The sequence below is a fragment of the Taudactylus pleione genome, unplaced genomic scaffold (genome assembly GCF_031769625.1).
Source record: "Taudactylus pleione unplaced genomic scaffold, aTauple2 ptg000551l, whole genome shotgun sequence".
In the NCBI taxonomy this organism is placed as follows: domain Eukaryota; kingdom Metazoa; phylum Chordata; class Amphibia; order Anura; family Myobatrachidae; genus Taudactylus; species Taudactylus pleione.
Window position 1 is genome coordinate 1739826 of NW_028284953.1, and position 18391 is coordinate 1758216.

Genomic DNA, 18391 nt, shown 5'->3' on the forward strand with positions numbered 1-18391 from the left:
GAAGATTGTAGGTTCGACTCCTACCTGGCTCGCTTAAATTGCCGTGATTGTATAGTAGTTAGTACTCTGCGTTGTGGCTGCAGCAACCCCATTTCGAAAACGGGTCACAGCATTTTGATTTTGTTTCACAATCATCCATTTTTTCACAATACTGAATCTTAAGAAAATTTCAGAAAGTAAGCAGATTCTTTGAAGGTGCTTGCACTATTTGTGTTTAATGCTTATTATAAAGCTATCTTAACATGCTTTGAATAATTTAATTGTGAATTATTGTACTAAAGGACTGGGAATTTGACATAAATTCTGGAATTCAGGAAAGAAGAATGTTTGGGCTCTGTCTGAGTAAGTTCATCACATTTTTTAAAGATCTTTTAGCAGTCACAAGGATTATTTTACCTAAAACGTTTTTGGGAAACAATCCCTGCAGATAGTGTACAGTCAATTACCAAAATGTGATTCTGTATATACTTCAATAACCATAAAATTCTGAAAACAGGCTCAAAAACAGGAAAGACACTTCAATTGCTACAAGACACCCGGGACAGTGGGCAATGGATAACGTGTCTGACTATGGATCTGTAGATTGTAGGTTCGACTCCTACCTGGCTCGCTTAAATTGCCGTGATCGTATAGTGGTTAGTACTCTGCGTTGTGGCCGCAGCAACCCCGGCTCGAATCCGGGTCACGGCATTTTGATTTTGTTTTCACAATCATCCATTTTTTCACAATACTGAATCTTAAGAAAATTTCAGAAAGTAAGCAGATTCTTTGAAGGTGCTTGCACTATTTGTGTTTAATGCTTATTGTAAAGCTATCTTAACATGCTTTGAATAATTAAATTGTGAATTATTGTACTAAAGTACTGGGAATTTGACATAAATTCTAGAATTCAGGAAAGAAGAATGTTTGGGCTTCCTTCTGAGTAAGTTCATCACATTTTTGAAATATCTTTTAGCAGTCACAATTATTATTTTACCTAAAACGTTTTTGGGAAACAATCCCTGCAGATAGTCTACAGTCAATTTCCAAAATGTGATTCTGTATATACTTCAATAACCATAAAACTCTGAAAATAGGCTCAAAAACAGGAAAGACACTTCAATTACTACAAAACACGTGTGCCAGTGGCGCAATGGATAACGTGTCTGACTACAGATCAGAAGATTGTAGGTTCGACTCCTACCTGGCTCGCTTATATTGCCTTGATTGCATAGTGGTAAGTACTCTGCCCTGTGGCCGCAGCAACCCCGGTTCAGAAACAGTTCATGACATTTTGATTTTGTTTCTCAATCATCCATTTTTTCACAATACTGAATCTTAAGAAAATTTCAGAAAGTAAGCAGATTCTTTGAAGGTGCTTGCACTATTTGTGTTTAATGCTTATTATAAAGCTATCTTAACTTGCTTTGAATAATTTCATTGTGAATTATTTTACTAAAGGATTGGGAATTTGACATAAATTCTGGAATTCAGGAAAGAAGAATGTTTGTGCTCTGTCTGAGTAAGTTCATTACATTTTTGAAAGATCTTTTAGCAGTCACAAGGATTATTGTACCTAAAACGTTTTTGGGAATCAATCCCTGCAGATAGTGTACAGTCAATTTCCAAAATGTGATTCTGTGTATTCTTCAATAACCATAAAACTTTAAAACAGGCTCAAAAACAGGAAAGAAACTTCAATTACTACAGGGCACCTGGGCCAGTGGCGCAATGGATAATGTGTTTGACTATGGATCATAAGTTTGTAGGTTCGACTCCTACCTGGCTCGCTTAAATTGCCGTGATCGTATAGTGGTTAGTACTCTGCGTTGTTGCCGCAGCAACCCCATTTCGAAAACGGGTCACAGCATTTTGATTTTGTTTCACAATCATCCATTTTTTCACAATACTGAATCTTAAGAAAATTTCAGAAAGTAAGCAGATTCTTTGAAGGTGCTTGCACTATTTGTGTTTAATGCTTATTATAAAGCTATCTTAACATGCTTTGAATAATTTAATTGTGAATTATTGTACTAAAGGACTGGGAATTTGACATAAATTCTAGAATTCAGGAAAGAAGAATGTTTGGGCTCTGTCAGAGTAAGTTCATCACATTTTTTAAAGATCTTTTAGCAGTCACAAGGATTATTTTACCTAAAACGTTTTTGGGAAACAATCCCTGCAGATAGTGTACAGTCAATTTCCAAAATGTGATTCTGTATATACTTCAATAACCATAAAACTTCAAAACAGGCTCAAAAACAGGAAAGACTCTTCAATTGCTACAAGACACCTTGGACAGTGGTCAATGGATAATGCGTCTGACTATAGATCAGAAGATTGTAGGTTCGACTCCTACCTGGCTCGCTTAAATTGCCGTGATTGTATAGTAGTTAGTACTCTGCGTTGTGGCTGCAGCAGCCCCATTTCGAAAACGGGTCACAGCATTTTGATTTTGTTTCACAATCATCCATTTTTTCACAATACTGAATCTTAAGAAAATTTCAGAAAGTAAGCAGATTCTTTGAAGGTGCTTGCACTATTTGTGTTTAATGCTTATTATAAAGCTATCTTAACATGCTTTGAATAATTTAATTGTGAATTATTGTACTAAAGGACTGGGAATTTGACATAAATTCTGGAATTCAGGAAAGAAGAATGTTTGGGCTCTGTCTGAGTAAGTTCATCACATTTTTTAAAGATCTTTTAGCAGTCACAAGGATTATTTTACCTAAAACGTTTTTGGGAAGCAATCCCTGCAGATAGTGTACAGTCAATTTCCAAAATGTGATTCTGTATATACTTCAATAACCATAAAACTCTGAAAAAAGGCTCAAAAACAGGAAAGACGCTTCAATTACTACAAAACATGTGGGCCAGTGGCACAATGGATAACGCGTCTGACTACGGATCAGAAGATTGTAGGTTCGACTCCTACCTGGCTTGCTTAAATTACCATGATTGTATAGTAGTTAGTACTCTGCGTTGTGGCTGCAGCAACCCCATTTCGAAAACGGGTCACAGCATTTTGATTTTGTTTCACAATCATCCATTTTTTCACAATACTGAATCTTAAGAAAATTTCAGAAAGTAAGCAGATTCTTTGAAGGTGCTTGCACTATTTGTGTTTAATGCTTATTATAAAGCTATCTTAACATGCTTTGAATAATTTAATTGTGAATAATTTTACTAAAGGACTAGGAATTTGACATAAATTCTATTATTCAGGAAAGAAGAATGTTTGGGCTCTGTCTGAGTAAGTTCATTACATTTTTGAAAGATCTTTCAGCAGTCACAAGGATTATTGTACCTAAAACATTTTTGGGAAACAATCCCTGCAGATAGTGTACAGTCAATTTCCAAAATGTGATTCTGTATATACTTCAATAACCATAAAACTTTAAAACAGGCTCTAAAACAGGAAAGACTCTTCAATTGCTACAAGACACCTGGGACAGTGGGCAATGGATAACACGTCTGACTATAGATCAGAAGATTGTAGGTTCGACTCCTACCTAGCTCACTTAAATTGTCATGATCGTATAGAGGTTAGTACTCTGCGTTGTGGCCGCAGCAACCCCGGTTCGAATCCGGGTCACGGCATTTTGATTTTGTTTCTCAATCATCCTTTTTTTCACAATACTGAATCTTAAGAAAATTTCAGAAAGTAAGCACATTCTTTGAAGGTGTTTGCACTATTTGAGTTTAATGCTTATTATAAAGCTATCTTAACATGCTTTGAATAATTTAATTATGAATTATTTTACTAAAGGACTAGGAATTTGACATAAATTCTAGATTTCAGGAAAGAAGAATGTTTGGGCTCTGTCAGAGTAAGTTAATCACATTTTTTAAAGATCATTTAGCAGTCACAAGGATTATTTTACCTAAAACGTTTTTGGGAAACAATCCCTGCAGATAGTGTACAGTCAATTTCCAAAATGTGATTCTGTATATACTTCAATAACCCTAAAATTCTGAAAACAGGCTCAAAAACAGGAAAGACACTTCAATTACTATAAGACACACGGGACAGTTGGCAATGGATAACGTGACTGACTATGGATCTGTAGATTGTAGGTTCTATTCCTACCTGGCTCACTTAAATTGCCGTGATCATATAGTGGTTAGTACTCTGCGTTGTGGCCGCAGCAACTCCGGGTCACGGCATTTTTATTTTGTTTCTCAATCATCCATTTTTTCACAATACTGAATCTTAAGAAAATTTCAGAAAGTAAGCAGATTCTTTGAAGGTGCTTGCACTATTTGTGTTTAATGCTTATTATAAAGCTATCTTAACATGCTTTGAATAATTTAATTGTGAATAATTTTACTAAAGGACTAGGAATTTGACATAAATTCTATTATTCAGGAAAGAAGAATGTTTGGGCTCTGTCTGAGTAAGTTCATTACATTTTTGATAGATCTTTCAGCAGTCACAAGGATTATTGTACCTAAAACATTTTTGGGAAACAATCCCTGCAGATAGTGTACAGTCAATTTCCAAAATGTGATTCTGTATATACTTCAATAACCATAAAACTTTAAAACAGGCTCAAAAACAGGAAAGACTCTTCAATTGCTACAAGACACCTGGGACAGTGGGCAATGGATAACACGTCTGACTATAGATCAGAAGATTGTAGGTTCGACTCCTACCTAGCTCACTTAAATTGTCATGATCGTTTAGAGGTTAGTACTCTGCGTTGTGGCCGCAGCAACCCCGGTTCGAATCCGGGTCACGGCATTTTGATTTTGTTTCTCAATCATCCTTTTTTTCACAATACTGAATCTTAAGAAAATTTCAGAAAGTAAGCACATTCTTTGAAGGTGCTTGCACTATTTGAGTTTAATGCTTATTATAAAGCTATCTTAACATGCTTTGAATAATTTAATTATGAATTATTTTACTAAAGGACTAGGAATTTGACATAAATTCTAGATTTCAGGAAAGAAGAATGTTTGGGCTCTGTCTGAATAAGTTCATTACATTTTTTAAAGATCTTTTAGCAGTCACAAGGATTATTGTACCTAAAACGTTTTTGGGAAACAATCCCTGCAGATAGTGTACAGTCAATTTCCAAAATGTGATTCTGTATATACTTCAAAACCAATAAAACTTTAAAACAGGCTCAAAAACAGGAAAGACTCTTCAATTGCTACAAGACACCTGGGACAGTGGGCAATAGATAACACGTCTGACTATAGATCAGAAGATTGTAGGTTCGACTCCTACCTGGCTCGCTTAAATTGCCGTGATTGTATAGTAGTTAGTACTCTGTGTTGTGGCTGCAGCAATCCCATTTCGAAAACGGATCACAGCATTTTGATTTTGTTACACAATCATCCATTTTTTCACAATACTGAATCTTAAGAAAATTTCAGAAAGTAAGCAGATTCTTTGAAGGTGCTTGCACTATTTGTGTTTAATGCTTATTATAAAGCTATCTTAACATGCTTTGAATAATTTAATTGTGAATTATTGTACTAAAGGACTGGGAATTTGACATAAATTCTGGAATTCAGGAAAGAAGAATGTTTGGGCTCTGTCTGAGTAAGTTCATCACATTTTTTAATGCTCTTTTAGCAGTCACAAGGATTATTTTACCTAAAACGTTTTTGGGAAGCAATCCCTGCAGATAGTGTACAGTCAATTTCCAAAATGTGATTCTGTATATACTTCAATAACCATAAAACTCTGAAAAAAGGCTCAAAAACAGGAAAGACACTTCAATTACTACAAAACACGTGGGCCAGTGGTGCAATGGATAATGCGTCTGACTACGGATCAGAAGATTGTAGGTTCGACTCCTACCTGGCTCGCTTAAATTGCCGTGATTGTATAGTAGTTAGTACTCTGCGTTGTGCCTGCAGCAACCCCATTTCGAAAATGGGTCACAGCATTTTGATTTTGTTTCACAATCATCCATTTTTTCACAATACTGAATCTCAAGAAAATTTCAGAAAGTAAGCAGATTCTTTGAAGGTGCTTGCACTATTTGTGTTTAATGCTTATTATAAAGCTATCTTAACATGCTTTGAATAATTTAAATGTGAATTATTGTACTAAAGGACTGGGAATTTGACATAAATTCTGGAATTCAGGAAAGAAGAATGTTTGGGCTCTGTCTGAGTAAGTTCATCACATTTTTTAAAGATCTTTTAGCAGTCACAAGGATTATTTTACCTAAAACGTTTTTGGGAAACAATCCCTGCAGATAGTGTACAGTCAATTACCAAAATGTGATTCTGTATATACTTCAATAACCATAAAATTCTGAAAACAGGCTCAAAAACAGGAAAGACACTTCAATTGCTACAAGACACCCGGGACAGTGGGCAATGGATAACGTGTCTGACTATGGATCTGTAGATTGTAGGTTCGACTCCTACCTGGCTCGCTTAAATTGCCGTGATCGTATAGTGGTTAGTACTCTGCGTTGTGGCCGCAGCAACCCCGGCTCGAATCCGGGTCACGACATTTTGATTTTGTTTTCACAATCATCCATTTTTTCACAATACTGAATCTTAAGAAAATTTCAGAAAGTAAGCAGATTCTTTGAAGGTGCTTGCACTATTTGTGTTTAATGCTTATTGTAAAGCTATCTTAACATGCTTTGAATAATTAAATTGTGAATTATTGTACTAAAGTACTGGGAATTTGACATAAATTCTAGAATTCAGGAAAGAAGAATGTTTGGGCTTCCTTCTGAGTAAGTTCATCACATTTTTGAAATATCTTTTAGCAGTCACAATTATTATTTTACCTAAAACGTTTTTGGGAAACAATCCCTGCAGATAGTCTACAGTCAATTTCCAAAATGTGATTCTGTATATACTTCAATAACCATAAAACTCTGAAAATAGGCTCAAAAACAGGAAAGACACTTCAATTACTACAAAACACGTGTGCCAGTGGCGCAATGGATAACGCGTCTGACTACAGATCAGAAGATTGTAGGTTCGACTCCTACCTGGCTCGCTTATATTGCCTTGATCGCATAGTGGTAAGTACTCTGCGCTGTGGCCGCAGCAACCCCGGTTCAGAAACAGGTCATGACATTTTGATTTTGTTTCTCAATCATCCATTTTTTCACAATACTGAATCTTAAGAAAATTTCAGAAAGTAAGCAGATTCTTTGAAGGTGCTTGCACTATTTGTGTTTAATGCTTATTATAAAGCTATCTTAACATGCTTTGAATAATTTCATTGTGAATTATTTTACTAAAGGATTGGGAATTTGACATAAATTCTGGAATTCAGGAAAGAAGAATGTTTGGGCTTCCTTCTGAGTAAGTTCATCACATTTTTGAAATATCTTTTAGCAGTCACAATTATTATTTTACCTAAAACGTTTTTGGGAAACAATCCCTGCAGATAGTCTACAGTCAATTTCCAAAATGTGATTCTGTATATACTTCAATAACCATAAAACTCTGAAAATAGGCTCAAAAACAGGAAAGACACTTCAATTACTACAAAACACGTGTGCCAGTGGCGCAATGGATAACGCGTCTGACTACAGATCAGAAGATTGTAGGTTCGACTCCTACCTGGCTCGCTTATATTGCCTTGATTGCATAGTGGTAAGTACTCTGCGCTGTGGCCGCAGCAACCCCGGTTCAGAAACAGGTCATGACATTTTGATTTTGTTTCTCAATCATCCATTTTTTCACAATACTGAATCTTAAGAAAATTTCAGAAAGTAAGCAGATTCTTTGAAGGTGCTTGCACTATTTGTGTTTAATGCTTATTATAAAGCTATCTTAACATGCTTTGAATAATTTCATTGTGAATTATTTTACTAAAGGATTGGGAATTTGACATAAATTCTGGAATTCAGGAAAGAAGAATGTTTGTGCTCTGTCTGAGTAAGTTCATTACATTTTTGAAAGATCTTTTAGCAGTCACAAGGATTATTGTACCTAAAACGTTTTTGGGAATCAATCCCTGCAGATAGTGTACAGTCAATTTCCAAAATGTGATTCTGTATATTCTTCAATAACCATAAAACTTTAAAACAGGCTCAAAAACAGGAAAGAAACTTCAATTACTACAGGGCACCTGGGCCAGTGGCGCAATGGATAATGTGTTTGACTATGGATCATAAGTTTGTAGGTTCGACTCCTACCTGGCTCGCTTAAATTGCCGTGATCGTATAGTGGTTAGTACTCTGCGTTGTTGCCGCAGCAACCCCATTTCGAAAACGGGTCACAGCATTTTGATTTTGTTTCACAATCATCCATTTTTTCACAATACTGAATCTTAAGAAAATTTCAGAAAGTAAGCAGATTCTTTGAAGGTGCTTGCACTATTTGTGTTTAATGCTTATTATAAAGCTATCTTAACATGCTTTGAATAATTTAATTGTGAATTATTGTACTAAAGGACTGGGAATTTGACATAAATTCTAGAATTCAGGAAAGAAGAATGTTTGGGCTCTGTCAGAGTAAGTTCATCACATTTTTTAAAGATCTTTTAGCAGTCACAAGGATTATTTTACCTAAAACGTTTTTGGGAAACAATCCCTGCAGATAGTGTACAGTCAATTTCCAAAATGTGATTCTGTATATACTTCAATAACCATAAAACTTCAAAACAGGCTCAAAAACAGGAAAGACTCTTCAATTGCTACAAGACACCTTGGACAGTGGTCAATGGATAATGCGTCTGACTATAGATCAGAAGATTGTAGGTTCGACTCCTACCTGGCTCGCTTAAATTGCCGTGATTGTATAGTAGTTAGTACTCTGCGTTGTGGCTGCAGCAACCCCATTTCGAAAACGGGTCACAGCATTTTGATTTTGTTTCACAATCATCCATTTTTTCACAATACTGAATCTCAAGAAAATTTCAGAAAGTAAGCAGATTCTTTGAAGGTGCTTGCACTATTTGTGTTTAATGCTTATTATAAAGCTATCTTAACATGCTTTGAATAATTTAAATGTGAATTATTGTACTAAAGGACTGGGAATTTGACATAAATTCTGGAATTCAGGAAAGAAGAATGTTTGGGCTCTGTCTGAGTAAGTTCATCACATTTTTTAAAGATCTTTTAGCAGTCACAAGGATTATTTTACCTAAAACGTTTTTGGGAAACAATCCCTGCAGATAGTGTACAGTCAATTACCAAAATGTGATTCTGTATATACTTCAATAACCATAAAATTCTGAAAACAGGCTCAAAAACAGGAAAGACACTTCAATTGCTACAAGACACCCGGGACAGTGGGCAATGGATAACGTGTCTGACTATGGATCTGTAGATTGTAGGTTCGACTCCTACCTGGCTCGCTTAAATTGCCGTGATCGTATAGTGGTTAGTACTCTGCGTTGTGGCCGCAGCAACCCCGGCTCGAATCCGGGTCACGACATTTTGATTTTGTTTTCACAATCATCCATTTTTTCACAATACTGAATCTTAAGAAAATTTCAGAAAGTAAGCAGATTCTTTGAAGGTGCTTGCACTATTTGTGTTTAATGCTTATTGTAAAGCTATCTTAACATGCTTTGAATAATTAAATTGTGAATTATTGTACTAAAGTACTGGGAATTTGACATAAATTCTAGAATTCAGGAAAGAAGAATGTTTGGGCTTCCTTCTGAGTAAGTTCATCACATTTTTGAAATATCTTTTAGCAGTCACAATTATTATTTTACCTAAAACGTTTTTGGGAAACAATCCCTGCAGATAGTCTACAGTCAATTTCCAAAATGTGATTCTGTATATACTTCAATAACCATAAAACTCTGAAAATAGGCTCAAAAACAGGAAAGACACTTCAATTACTACAAAACACGTGTGCCAGTGGCGCAATGGATAACGCGTCTGACTACAGATCAGAAGATTGTAGGTTCGACTCCTACCTGGCTCGCTTATATTGCCTTGATCGCATAGTGGTAAGTACTCTGCGCTGTGGCCGCAGCAACCCCGGTTCAGAAACAGGTCATGACATTTTGATTTTGTTTCTCAATCATCCATTTTTTCACAATACTGAATCTTAAGAAAATTTCAGAAAGTAAGCAGATTCTTTGAAGGTGCTTGCACTATTTGTGTTTAATGCTTATTATAAAGCTATCTTAACATGCTTTGAATAATTTCATTGTGAATTATTTTACTAAAGGATTGGGAATTTGACATAAATTCTGGAATTCAGGAAAGAAGAATGTTTGGGCTTCCTTCTGAGTAAGTTCATCACATTTTTGAAATATCTTTTAGCAGTCACAATTATTATTTTACCTAAAACGTTTTTGGGAAACAATCCCTGCAGATAGTCTACAGTCAATTTCCAAAATGTGATTCTGTATATACTTCAATAACCATAAAACTCTGAAAATAGGCTCAAAAACAGGAAAGACACTTCAATTACTACAAAACACGTGTGCCAGTGGCGCAATGGATAACGCGTCTGACTACAGATCAGAAGATTGTAGGTTCGACTCCTACCTGGCTCGCTTATATTGCCTTGATTGCATAGTGGTAAGTACTCTGCGCTGTGGCCGCAGCAACCCCGGTTCAGAAACAGGTCATGACATTTTGATTTTGTTTCTCAATCATCCATTTTTTCACAATACTGAATCTTAAGAAAATTTCAGAAAGTAAGCAGATTCTTTGAAGGTGCTTGCACTATTTGTGTTTAATGCTTATTATAAAGCTATCTTAACATGCTTTGAATAATTTCATTGTGAATTATTTTACTAAAGGATTGGGAATTTGACATAAATTCTGGAATTCAGGAAAGAAGAATGTTTGTGCTCTGTCTGAGTAAGTTCATTACATTTTTGAAAGATCTTTTAGCAGTCACAAGGATTATTGTACCTAAAACGTTTTTGGGAATCAATCCCTGCAGATAGTGTACAGTCAATTTCCAAAATGTGATTCTGTATATTCTTCAATAACCATAAAACTTTAAAACAGGCTCAAAAACAGGAAAGAAACTTCAATTACTACAGGGCACCTGGGCCAGTGGCGCAATGGATAATGTGTTTGACTATGGATCATAAGTTTGTAGGTTCGACTCCTACCTGGCTCGCTTAAATTGCCGTGATCGTATAGTGGTTAGTACTCTGCGTTGTTGCCGCAGCAACCCCATTTCGAAAACGGGTCACAGCATTTTGATTTTGTTTCACAATCATCCATTTTTTCACAATACTGAATCTTAAGAAAATTTCAGAAAGTAAGCAGATTCTTTGAAGGTGCTTGCACTATTTGTGTTTAATGCTTATTATAAAGCTATCTTAACATGCTTTGAATAATTTAATTGTGAATTATTGTACTAAAGGACTGGGAATTTGACATAAATTCTAGAATTCAGGAAAGAAGAATGTTTGGGCTCTGTCAGAGTAAGTTCATCACATTTTTTAAAGATCTTTTAGCAGTCACAAGGATTATTTTACCTAAAACGTTTTTGGGAAACAATCCCTGCAGATAGTGTACAGTCAATTTCCAAAATGTGATTCTGTATATACTTCAATAACCATAAAACTTCAAAACAGGCTCAAAAACAGGAAAGACTCTTCAATTGCTACAAGACACCTTGGACAGTGGTCAATGGATAATGCGTCTGACTATAGATCAGAAGATTGTAGGTTCGACTCCTACCTGGCTCGCTTAAATTGCCGTGATTGTATAGTAGTTAGTACTCTGCGTTGTGGCTGCAGCAACCCCATTTCGAAAACGGGTCACAGCATTTTGATTTTGTTTCACAATCATCCATTTTTTCACAATACTGAATCTTAAGAAAATTTCAGAAAGTAAGCAGATTCTTTGAAGGTGCTTGCACTATTTGTGTTTAATGCTTATTATAAAGCTATCTTAACATGCTTTGAATAATTTAATTGTGAATTATTGTACTAAAGGACTGGGAATTTGACATAAATTCTGGAATTCAGGAAAGAAGAATGTTTGGGCTCTGTCTGAGTAAGTTCATCACATTTTTTAAAGATCTTTTAGCAGTCACAAGGATTATTTTACCTAAAACGTTTTTGGGAAGCAATCCCTGCAGATAGTGTACAGTCAATTTCCAAAATGTGATTCTGTATATACTTCAATAACCATAAAACTCTGAAAAAAGGCTCAAAAACAGGAAAGACGCTTCAATTACTACAAAACATGTGGGCCAGTGGCACAATGGATAATGCGTCTGACTACGGATCAGAAGATTGTAGGTTCGACTCCTACCTGGCTCGCTTAAATTACCATGATTGTATAGTAGTTAGTACGCTGCGTTGTGGCTGCAGCAACCCCATTTCGAAAACGGGTCACAGCATTTTGATTTTGTTTCACAATCATCCATTTTTTCACAATACTGAATCTTAAGAAAATTTCAGAAAGTAAGCAGATTCTTTGAAGGTGCTTGCACTATTTGTGTTTAATGCTTATTATAAAGCTATCTTAACATGCTTTGAATAATTTAATTGTGAATAATTTTACTAAAGGACTAGGAATTTGACATAAATTCTATTATTCAGGAAAGAAGAATGTTTGGGCTCTGTCTGAGTAAGTTCATTACATTTTTGAAAGATCTTTCAGCAGTCACAAGGATTATTGTACCTAAAACATTTTTGGGAAACAATCCCTGCAGATAGTGTACAGTCAATTTCCAAAATGTGATTCTGTATATACTTCAATAACCATAAAACTTTAAAACAGGCTCTAAAACAGGAAAGACTCTTGAATTGCTACAAGACTCCTGGGACAGTGGGCAATGGATAACACGTCTGACTATAGATCAGAAGATTGTAGGTTCGACTCCTACCTAGCTCACTTAAATTGTCATGATCGTATAGAGGTTAGTACTCTGCGTTGTGGCCGCAGCAACCCCGGTTTGAATCCGGGTCACGGCATTTTGATTTTGTTTCTCAATCATCCTTTTTTTCACAATACTGAATCTTAAGAAAATTTCAGAAAGTAAGCACATTCTTTGAAGGTGTTTGCACTATTTGAGTTTAATGCTTATTATAAAGCTATGTTAACATGCTTTGAATAATTTAATTATGAATTATTTTACTAAAGGACTAGGAATTTGACATAAATTCTAGATTTCAGGAAAGAAGAATGTTTGGGCTCTGTCAGAGTAAGTTCATCACATTTTTTAAAGATCATTTAGCAGTCACAAGGATTATTTTACCTAAAACGTTTTTGGGAAACAATCCCTGCAGATAGTGTACAGTCAATTTCCAAAATGTGATTCTGTATATACTTCAATAACCCTAAAATTCTGAAAACAGGCTCAAAAACAGGAAAGACACTTCAATTACTATAAGACACACGGGACAGTTGGCAATGGATAACGTGACTGACTATGGATCTGTAGATTGTAGGTTCTATTCCTACCTGGCTCACTTAAATTGCCGTGATCATATAGTGGTTAGTACTCTGCGTTGTGGCCGCAGCAACTCCGGGTCACGGCATTTTTATTTTGTTTCTCAATCATCCATTTTTTCACAATACTGAATCTTAAGAAAATTTCAGAAAGTAAGCAGATTCTTTGAAGGTGCTTGCACTATTTGTGTTTAATGCTTATTATAAAGCTATCTTAACATGCTTTGAATAATTTAATTGTGAATAATTTTACTAAAGGACTAGGAATTTGACATAAATTCTATTATTCAGGAAAGAAGAATGTTTGGGCTCTGTCTGAGTAAGTTCATTACATTTTTGAAAGATCTTTCAGCAGTCACAAGGATTATTGTACCTAAAACATTTTTGGGAAACAATCCCTGCAGATAGTGTACAGTCAATTTCCAAAATGTGATTCTGTATATACTTCAATAACCATAAAACTTTAAAACAGGCTCAAAAACAGGAAAGACTCTTCAATTGCTACAAGACACCTGGGACAGTGGGCAATGGATAACACGTCTGACTATAGATCAGAAGATTGTAGGTTCGACTCCTACCTAGCTCACTTAAATTGTCATGATCGTATAGAGGTTAGTACTCTGCGTTGTGGCCGCAGCAACCCCGGTTCGAATCCGGGTCACGGCATTTTGATTTTGTTTCTCAATCATCCTTTTTTTCACAATACTGAATCTTAAGAAAATTTCAGAAAGTAAGCACATTCTTTGAAGGTGCTTGCACTATTTGAGTTTAATGCTTATTATAAAGCTATCTTAACATGCTTTGAATAATTTAATTATGAATTATTTTACTAAAGGACTAGGAATTTGACATAAATTCTAGAATTCAGGAAAGAAGAATGTTTGGGCTTCCTTCTGAGTAAGTTCATCACATTTTTGAAATATCTTTTAGCAGTCACAATTATTATTTTACCTAAAACGTTTTTGGGAAACAATCCCTGCAGATAGTCTACAGTCAATTTCCAAAATGTGATTCTGTATATACTTCAATAACCATAAAACTCTGAAAATAGGCTCAAAAACAGGAAAGACACTTCAATTACTACAAAACACGTGTGCCAGTGGCGCAATGGATAACGCGTCTGACTACAGATCAGAAGATTGTAGGTTCGACTCCTACCTGGCTTGCTTATATTGCCTTGATCGCATAGTGGTAAGTACTCTGCGCTGTGGCCGCAGCAACCCCGGTTCAGAAACAGGTCATGACATTTTGATTTTGTTTCTCAATCATCCATTTTTTCACAATACTGAATCTTAAGAAAATTTCAGAAAGTAAGCAGATTCTTTGAAGGTGCTTGCACTATTTGTGTTTAATGCTTATTATAAAGCTATCTTAACATGCTTTGAATAATTTCATTGTGAATTATTTTACTAAAGGATTGGGAATTTGACATAAATTCTGGAATTCAGGAAAGAAGAATGTTTGTGCTCTGTCTGAGTAAGTTCATTACATTTTTGAAAGATCTTTTAGCAGTCACAAGGATTATTGTACCTAAAACGTTTTTGGGAATCAATCCCTGCAGATAGTGTACAGTCAATTTCCAAAATGTGATTCTGTATATTCTTCAATAACCATAAAACTTTAAAACAGGCTCAAAAACAGGAAAGAAACTTCAATTACTACAGGGCACCTGGGCCAGTGGCGCAATGGATAATGTGTCTGACTATGGATCATAAGTTTGTAGGTTCGACTCCTACCTGGCTCGCTTAAATTGCCATGATCGTATAGTGGTTAGTACTCTGCGTTGTTGCTGCAGCAACCCCATTTCGAAAACGCGTCACAACATTTTGATTTTGTTTCACAATCATCCATTTTTTCACAATACTGAATCTTAAGAAAATTTCAGAAAGTAAGCAGATTCTTTGAAGGTGCTTGCACTATTTGTGTTTAATGCTTATTATAAAGCTATCTTAACATGCTTTGAATAATTTAATTGTGAATTATTGTACTAAAGGACTGGGAATTTGACATAAATTCTAGAATTCAGGAAAGAAGAATGTTTGGGCTCTGTCAGAGTAAGTTCATCACATTTTTTAAAGATCTTTTAGCAGTCACAAGGATTATTTTACCTAAAACGTTTTTGGGAAACAATCCCTGCAGATAGTGTACAGTCAATTTCCAAAATGTGATTCTGTATATACTTCAATAACCATAAAACTTCAAAACAGGCTCAAAAACAGGAAAGACTCTTCAATTGCTACAAGACACCTTGGACAGTGGTCAATGGATAATGCGTCTGACTATAGATCAGAAGATTGTAGGTTCGACTCCTACCTGGCTCGCTTAAATTGCCGTGATTGTATAGTAGTTAGTACTCTGCGTTGTGGCTGCAGCAACCCCATTTCGAAAACGGGTCACAGCATTTTGATTTTGTTTCACAATCATCCATTTTTTCACAATACTGAATCTTAAGAAAATTTCAGAAAGTAAGCAGATTCTTTGAAGGTGCTTGCACTATTTGTGTTTAATGCTTATTATAAAGCTATCTTAACATGCTTTGAATAATTTAATTGTGAATTATTGTACTAAAGGACTGGGAATTTGACATAAATTCTGGAATTCAGGAAAGAAGAATGTTTGGGCTCTGTCTGAGTAAGTTCATCACATTTTTTAAAGATCTTTTAGCAGTCACAAGGATTATTTTACCTAAAACGTTTTTGGGAAGCAATCCCTGCAGATAGTGTAGAGTCAATTTCCAAAATGTGATTCTGTATATACTTCAATAACCATAAAACTCTGAAAAAAAGGCTCAAAAACAGGAAAGACGCTTCAATTACTACAAAACATGTGGGCCAGTGGCACAATGGATAACGCGTCTGACTACGGATCAGAAGATTGTAGGTACGACTCCTACCTGGCTCACTTAAATTACCATGATTGTATAGTAGTTAGTACTCTGCGTTGTGGCTGCAGCAACCCCATTTCGAAAACGGGTCACAGCATTTTGATTTTGTTTCACAATCATCCATTTTTTCACAATACTGAATCTTAAGAAAATTTCAGAAAGTAAGCAGATTCTTTGAAGGTGCTTGCACTATTTGTGTTTAATGCTTATTATAAAGCTATCTTAACATGCTTTGAATAATTTAATTGTGAATTATTGTACTAAAGGACTGGGAATTTGACATAAATTCTGGTATTTAGGAAAGAAGAATGTTTGGGCTCTGTCTGAGTAAGTTCATCACATTTTTTAAAGATCTTTTAGCAGTCACAAGGATTATTTTACCTAAAACGTTTTTGGGAAACAATCCCTGCAGATAGTGTACAGTCAATTTCCAAAATGTGATTCTGTATATACTTCAATAACCATAAAACTTTAAAACAGGCTCAAAAACAGGAAAGACTCTTCAATTGCTACAAGACACCTGGGACAGTGGGCAATGGATAACGCGTCTGACTATAGATCAGAAGATTGTAGGTTCGACTCCTACCTGGCTCTCTTAAATTGCCGTGATTGTATAGTAGTTAGTACTCTGCGTTATGGCTGCAGCAACCCCATTTTGAAAACGGTTCACAGCATTTTGATTTTGTTTCACAATCATCCATTTTTTCACAATACTGAATCTTAAGAAAATTTCAGAAAGTAAGCAGATTCTTTGAAGGTGCTTGCACTATTTGTGTTTAATGCTTATTATAAAGCTATCTTAACATGCTTTGAATAATTTAATTGTGAATTATTGTACTAAAGGACTGGGAATTTGACATAAATTCTGGAATTCAGGAAAGTAGAATGTTTGGGCTCTGTCTGAGTAAGTTCATCACATTTTTTAAAGATCTTTTAGCAGTCAGAAGGATTATTTTACCTAAAACGTTTTTGGGAAGCAATCCCTGCAGATAGTGTACAGTCAATTTCCAAAATGTGATTCTGTATATACTTCAATAACCATAAAACTCTGAAAAAAGGCTCAAAAACATGAAAGACGCTTCAATTACTACAAAACATGTGGGCCAGTGGCACAATGGATAACGCATCTGACTACGGATCAGAAGATTGTAGGTTCGACTCCTACCTGGCTCGCTTAAATTACCATGATTGTATAGTAGTTAGTACTCTGCATTGTGGCTGCAGCAACCCCATTTCGAAAACGGGTCACAGCATTTTGATTTTGTTTCACAATCATCCATTTTTTCACAATACTGAATCTTAAGAAAATTTCAGAAAGTAAGCAGATTCTTTGAAGGTGCTTGCACTATTTGTGTTTAATGCTTATTATAAAGCTATCTTAACATGCTTTGAATAATTTAATTGTGAATTATTGTACTAAAGGACTGGGAATTTGACATAAATTCTGGAATTTAGGAAAGAAGAATGTTTGGGCTCTGTCTGAGTAAGTTCATCACATTTTTTAAAGATCTTTTAGCAGTCACAAGGATTATTTTACCTAAAACGTTTTTGGGAAACAATCCCTGCAGATAGTGTACAGTCAATTACCAAAATGTGATTCTGTATATACTTCAATAACCATAAAACTCTGAAAATAGGCTCAAAAACAGGAAAGACACTTCAATTACTACAAAACACATGGGCCAGTGGCACAATGGGTAACGCGTTTGACTACGGATCAGAAGATTGTAGGTTCGACTCCTACCTGGCTCGCTTATATTGCCGTGATCGTATGGTGGTTAGTACTCTGCGTTGTGGCTGCAGCAACCCCGGTTCAAATCCGGGTCACGGCATTTTTATTTTGTTTCTCAATCATCCATTTTTTCACAATACTGAATCTTAAGAAAATTTCAGAAAGTAAGCAGATTCTTTGAAGGTGCTTGCACTATTTGTGTTTAATGCTTATTATAAAGCTATCTTAACATGCTTTGAATAATTTAATTGTGAATTATTGTACTAAAGGACTGGGAATTTGACATAAATTCTGGAATTCAGGAAAGAAGAATGTTTGGGCTCTGTCTGAGTAAGTTCATCAAATTTTTTAATGATCTTTTAGCAGTCACAAGGATTATTTTACCTAAAACGTTTTTGGGAAGCAATCCCTGCAGATAGTGTACAGTCAATTTCCAAAATGTGATTCTGTATATACTTCAATAACCATAAA

At 35.4% G+C, this 18391-nt stretch overlaps 9 non-coding genes across 9 annotated transcripts; all 9 read left to right on the top strand.

Moving 5' to 3' along the window:
* Positions 1–1118: 1118 nt before the first annotated feature.
* TRNAC-ACA (transfer RNA cysteine (anticodon ACA)) lies at positions 1119–1191 on the top strand. Its single transcript has one exon. It is a non-coding gene; the product is annotated as a tRNA-Cys (tRNA).
* Positions 1192–6888: 5697 nt separating this feature from the next.
* TRNAC-ACA (transfer RNA cysteine (anticodon ACA)) lies at positions 6889–6961 on the top strand. Its single transcript has one exon. It is a non-coding gene; the product is annotated as a tRNA-Cys (tRNA).
* Positions 6962–7468: 507 nt separating this feature from the next.
* Positions 7469–7541, top strand: TRNAC-ACA (transfer RNA cysteine (anticodon ACA)). The gene has a single exon. It is a non-coding gene; the product is annotated as a tRNA-Cys (tRNA).
* A 2241-nt stretch (positions 7542–9782) lies between these two features.
* Positions 9783–9855, top strand: TRNAC-ACA (transfer RNA cysteine (anticodon ACA)). The gene has a single exon. It is a non-coding gene; the product is annotated as a tRNA-Cys (tRNA).
* A 507-nt stretch (positions 9856–10362) lies between these two features.
* TRNAC-ACA (transfer RNA cysteine (anticodon ACA)) lies at positions 10363–10435 on the top strand. Its single transcript has one exon. It is a non-coding gene; the product is annotated as a tRNA-Cys (tRNA).
* Positions 10436–12096: 1661 nt separating this feature from the next.
* TRNAR-ACG (transfer RNA arginine (anticodon ACG)) lies at positions 12097–12169 on the top strand. The gene has a single exon. It is a non-coding gene; the product is annotated as a tRNA-Arg (tRNA).
* A 2228-nt stretch (positions 12170–14397) lies between these two features.
* Positions 14398–14470, top strand: TRNAC-ACA (transfer RNA cysteine (anticodon ACA)). The gene has a single exon. It is a non-coding gene; the product is annotated as a tRNA-Cys (tRNA).
* Positions 14471–17288: 2818 nt separating this feature from the next.
* Positions 17289–17361, top strand: TRNAR-ACG (transfer RNA arginine (anticodon ACG)). The gene has a single exon. It is a non-coding gene; the product is annotated as a tRNA-Arg (tRNA).
* Positions 17362–17867: 506 nt separating this feature from the next.
* Positions 17868–17940, top strand: TRNAR-ACG (transfer RNA arginine (anticodon ACG)). Its single transcript has one exon. It is a non-coding gene; the product is annotated as a tRNA-Arg (tRNA).
* Positions 17941–18391: the final 451 nt, after the last annotated feature.